The sequence below is a fragment of the Odocoileus virginianus genome, chromosome 12 (assembly GCF_023699985.2).
Source record: "Odocoileus virginianus isolate 20LAN1187 ecotype Illinois chromosome 12, Ovbor_1.2, whole genome shotgun sequence".
NCBI lineage: Eukaryota > Metazoa > Chordata > Mammalia > Artiodactyla > Cervidae > Odocoileus > Odocoileus virginianus.
Window position 1 is genome coordinate 54,545,351 of NC_069685.1, and position 6,000 is coordinate 54,551,350.

Genomic DNA, 6,000 nt, shown 5'->3' on the forward strand with positions numbered 1-6,000 from the left:
CAGGGAAGCCTGGTGTGCTGCAGTCCATGGGGTCACAAAGAGTCGGACACGATTGAGTAACTGAACAGCAAAGAAGAGGATTTATTTGAAATACAGTCCATAGAGTGTGGGCTGTTGCAGAGGGCAAGAGCGGCCTTGAAATATGGTGTGGTTAGCTTTTATGGGCTGGGTAATTTCATAGGCTAATGAGTGGGAACTCTGTTAGTCGCTCAGTTGCATCTAACTCTTTGCAATCCCATGGACTGTAGCCTGCCAGGCTCCTCTGACCATGAAATTCTCCCAGTAAAAAAAAAAAAAAAAAAAAATTCTCCCAGTAAGAATACTGGAGTGGGTAGCCATGTCTTTCTCCAGGGGACTTAGGGAAGCCTTAATGAGTGGGAGGATTATTCCAACTATTTGGGGAAGGGAGTGGAGATTTCCAGGAATTAGGCCATCACTCACTCTTCGGTCTTTGACGGTTGGCCTTGGAACTGTCTTGGTGCCTTTGGGCATGCCATTTAACTCGCTTGGTGGCTCAGACGGTAAAGAATCTGCCTGAAATGCAGGAGACTCAGGTTTGATCTTGGGTTGGGAAGATCCTCTGGAGAAAGGACTGGGTTACCCACCCAGTATTCTTTGCCTGGAGAATCCCATGGACAGAGGAGCCTGGAAGTCCATGGGGTCGCAAAGATTTGGACATGACTGTGCAAATAACACTTATACTAAGGATCAAAGGATCAAAGCCTTGTCTAAGTTGATTTGTCTGCCATCTTGGACCCATTTGATTCTAATCTGTTTATGTTTTGTCCTCAGGCTATGTCATTCTTTCAAAGGTTGTGCCCTGCCCCCTTCCCTCCTGTTTCAATAGTACTGAGAGTTCCCTTATACCCTACACCCAATTTCCCCTTATAATTAATATCTTACGTTAGTCTGGTTCATTTGTCACAATGAAGGAGCCAATACTAATCCATTAACTAAAACCCATACTTTACATTTCCTTAGCTTTTCCTAATGTCCACTCTCTGTCCCAGGACCCCATCCAGTTAACCACATTACATTTAATCATGTGTTTCCTTAGCCTCCTCTGCCCTGTGGCAGTTTATCAGACTTTCTTTGTTTTTGATGACCTTGGCAGTTTTGAGGATTTCTGGTCTGGGATTTTGCTGGACTCCAGCCGCAGACCCCTCCCCACATTAAAATTTGTCTGAAGTTTTTCTCTTGATTGACTGGGGTCATAGGTACTGGGGAGGAAGACCACAGAGGAAAAGAGCCATGCTTCTCACCTCTGATTTACACTTGATGTCGACCTTGATCTCCTGGTGGAGGTAGTGTTTGTCAGGTTTCTCTCCTGAAAAGTTACTTTTTTTACACACACACACCCCCACCCCCAGGGTTATCTTTATCTTTTATCTTATCATTTACAATTCACATTCTTTCTAGCTAGGGAATCTTTCTTTTTTCCACCCCAGGAAATTCTACTTAGAATCACAGCCGACAAGACTCACGGTCCAGCCGGTTGCATGGGCAGGTGACGGACAGCTCCCATCACTTGGGGCATGCGTACTTGGAGACTGAGGCTCTGCTATCACCATCTTGAAATCCTTAATACTTTTATCTTTGGGTTTCTTTTGTAAATGGAAGTCAATGGGACGAGGCAACATGCACAGAGGGCTTGGAGCTTTGACCTTGGGTCATACTCCCCTGGCCTTCTCATCTCCCCAGGAGGGAGTCTCTCAACCTCTCCTCAGCCCCGCCCAGTAACAACTCCACCCTGTCCCTGGCAGGAGACTGTGGGTGTCACAGGGAGAGTTGGGGCTGGACGTGTGTGTCCTGCAGTGTCTCAGCATGAGGACAGAGTGGCCAACTTCTCTGTACCCCAGAGGGGAAGTGCCGTGGTGCAGTCAGCAGGCAACTCAGAACAGGCAAGTCTATTGCACACCCCCAATCCAGGTGCTAAGTGCTACCTGGCCCCTGGGGTCACTTGTCCACCAGGGGCTGGGGTGGCAGGCTTATGGAAGGGGAAAATGTCCTGATCAATTTCTCCACCCTACCCAGGGAACAAGCTAGTTCAGTGGGTGGTAGAATGGGGACCCAGCAGCCAGTGGTCCCAGGCACCTGGGTCAGCATTTGCCCCCCAAATATCTCCATGCCAAAGAGAAAACAACATTGAATAGCTAATAAAAACACTCTTGACAGCTTGAGAGAGAAGGAAAAGGCTTTTTATATATTAGCACCTTTAATAGCACTGCTCCTCTCTTGTGAACAAGAATCCCACATGTGCAGTTTGCACTGTTGCACTGGGCTTCACACATAGCCAATCCTGCCCTCACTGTCCTTGGTGTCCCCACCCCACACTGCACCCCAAATCCTTCTGAGGAGCCCCACCTCTCCATAGGATGGAGCCCTGCATGAGGTATTCTCATGGGCTCCACTGACTCTGACATGTGGCTGGCCATGGACATTGGAGGGACCACCTTTCTAGGCCAGACCCAGCTCAATGTTATCAAGTAATGGAAAACTAGAGAAACTGAAGCACAGTGAAAAAGAATGACTTAACTTACTCCGCAAGCAGCCTGAAAGCCAAGGTTGGGCTGGGGGTTTCTTACAGTCCCACTGGGAGTTAGCTAACGGCTGTGAAATGATTGGGATGACTCTGAGATGGTGGAGAGGTCCCTGTGCCAGGAGTCAGACAGAGCTGGGTCCTAGACTCAGCTCAACCCACTCAGACAGGTGCACTTTCTTCTCTGAGCCTCAACGTGCCCATCTGTAGAGTGGGTGTAAAACTGTAAACCCCGAGGTGCCCAGAGTCGACTAAGCTTGATCAAGGTAATTCACGAGGGTCTCTTAGGGGCTGGAAAGCCCGAATGGGATGTGAGATGTTTTCACCGCTCACAGTCAACTAGGAGTGTCTGCTGCATCGTTTTGCCCATTTCTGCTTCACGCTTGGAAATGTTTCAGTGTGAGGACATGAATGCCCAGAGGACCAAACCCACGAATGTTTAAGTCCCTCCAGGCCCCAAGTTGAGTAGGCTCTAGCTTAATAGGAACCTTGAACAGGGAGGGAGGCGGAGGGATTCCTGCTTCACCTGGAGCAGGCTCCTCTGTTTCAACTCCATAAACTGTGAAGGCGACAAAGCCCTTTCTGTATTTTGCGAGAGATACAGTTTGCAAATGATCTCATTACCCCTGCAGCCATGAACAGAGTTATGTTGGGCCTTCCTAACAAGTGGCAGTAAAACATTTTATAGACCCCTTCGGCCCCCCTCTCTCTCCCCCACCGTGTAATTTGCTCTGTTTGGGGTTAGACTTGGTGTTTTCCCTCTTTCCTTTCTCTTTCTCCTTGCACTTTCTCTCATGTTAATTATATTAGTTGCCATGGAAACGGTGATGTCATTGGCACGAGAGCGCTCAATGACATCCAAAAGCACGGTTTATAGCATGGCTCGAAATTTATTCCATGGCTCGCAGCCTTGAGGGGGGTTATACCACGATTATATCGCAGGCACCACCATCTGGGCATGAGGGTGGGAAGTGGCACGAGCGCTGATGAGTTTGGGGTGCCTCCCAGAATCCTCGATACTGGAGGATGGTTATGTTTGGATAGCGTGGAGACCACCTTGGGTACGGTGAAGAACTGTCCATTGGCTTTTACTTGCACTCACCGCCTGACAGCACCATGCCCCATGTTTGTTCCCAGGTTTAAGATTTCAGAATCCTGAGCAGAGCGGTGCTTCAAAGTGCTTTCCACTGGAGGCGTGTGCGCATGCGGGCACGCACACATGCCTCCTAGTGCACCCAAACTATGCTGTTGGCATGAACACGCAATCTGCAGCATGCATTGTACTGTAGTTCACCCACTGAGTTCGCACACACGTGTGCACACTCGCCCATCTGTACTTCATTCTAGAAGGTGCAGTTGCATAGATATTAGTGACTTTGGTGCCACGCGCCCCCCACCCCCCACGTCATCCTCCATGACTCCCTTTTTAGTGAGTTGCCTTTGACCAGGCTCTAGGGTTGGGGTGGCAGGGCTGTATACAGAGATGGTGGGGCTGCGGCGAAAGTCGAGCACCCTGTTTATCTCTCGCGGGGGAGAAGAGGAACCGGTGTGGGCCCCGGTGAGCCCTCCCCCCAGGCTTGCCTTCCGTTGATCTGTGCGGAGGCCTCATGTCTTGATCTGACACTGAGTAGACAGACCCCCAAGGTGAGAGGCAGTTACCTCTTCCTCCCTGGGGACACGTGGATGTGTTTTCAGTTCCTGGTCTAAGTATCACCTTGAGTTTGCTGAGGGAGGGCGGGTAGCAAACAGTGTGCAGAGCTAAGGGGGCCCCCAGGTGTCCCTCCTTGGTTAGGGGAGCTCTTGGGTCTGAGACCAGAAGGATGAAGGACTTTCTCACCAGGAAGATTTGGATGAGGGTTTGGAGGCGCTGCAGGGCAAAGGGCACTCGTTGGGAAGTCAGGCAGCCTGACCTAAAGGGACAGACAGTTCACTCCAAACAGCTTCAATGAAATAGGCAAATTTTTAGCCCCAGAAGTGGAGAGTTCAAGGTGGAAACTTCAGGCATCACCTGACCCAGGGTTTCAAATGCTGACATCTGGGCTCTTCCTCTATCTTGCAGTCCTGCCTCTCTTGGTTTGGATTTTCCTCCAGCTGCCATTAAGGCTGTAGGACCCTTGGGTGTACTTTTAAGCCCTCTTTCTTCCAAAAAAAATGTCACTGGACCAAGTTGAGTCATGTGCCCATCCACGAGCCAACTTAGTGTGGCTGGAGGGGGGCACTTCCCTTGATGGGCAGGCCTGGTTCACACAGATACCCCTGGAGTCTGTAAGAGAGAGTGGCTGGACCATGTGGACCCAGATGGGGTGAGGGGGCTTGGAGCTGGGCCAACTCCTCCCCTTTGTATTCCTGTTCTAGTCTTCCCAGCCAACGTACTTGACTTACTCTCATCAGAACCTTCAGTGGTCATCAAGCCCCAACCCTATCTGCCACCAGGACAAAGAGATGCATGAACCATGGCCTCTGCCCACTCACCATCCCCAGCTCCCAACTTGTGGGGCGGGGAGGGTTGTGGGGGGGATGGAGTGGGGGCAGGTGTCCACTACAGGAACTGTTGAAAAAGAGATGCATCTCCAACAGGGGAGCCCAAGGGTGCTCCAGGCCCCAAGCAAAGTCTTTAGAGAACCAGTCAGATCAGAAACAGGTCCTGGGGGAAGCAGGGGAGGGTGCTAGGTGGAGAAAGGGGCCACAGGCCATGTGAGCAGAGAAAAGGGCAGGTGCAGAAGCACAGAGGCATGAAAGGGCTTGGGGAAACTAAGACCCACATGCAGAAGCAATAACAGCAATATCTACCGGCCTAGCCCTGAGTTAAGGGGCATTGCTTTATTGTGACCAACCTCAGCAGCCCTAGAGAAAAGCGCTAAGAAATTAGTTCACATGTATACAAAGCATGGTTTCTCAGGTGGCTCAGTGCTAAAGAACACACCTGCCAATGCAGGAGGCACCAGAGACTCAGGTTTGATCCCTTGCTTGGAAAGATCCCTTGGAGGAGAAAATGGCAACCCACTCCAGTACTCTTGCCTGGAGAATCCCACAGACAAGAGACTGGTGGGCTATAGTCCATGGGGTCTCAAAGAGTCTCACAAAGAGTCAGACACGACTGAGCATGCACACACATGTACAAAGCCCTTAGAACAGTTCCTGGCCACATAGAAAGTCCCAGACAAATGTCTGTTATGGTTTAATAGTAATAATAATGAAGGGGAGAGGTGGATGGTTTTAGCAAGGGAGAAAAATGAGAGTGAGGCATTTGGGTAGAAGACAGGAGCAGAGATGGTTTAGAGCAGTGAGTCTCAACCAGTGGTGATTTATCTCCCCCATCTCAGGGGACATTTGGCTGTGTCTGGTGGCAATTTGAGGGGAGGGATGTTACTGGCATCTAGAGGGTGGAGGCCAGGGATTCTCTTAAACAACTTATGGTGCTTAGCACAGCCCCCACGACAAAGGATTCTCCAGCCCAAATG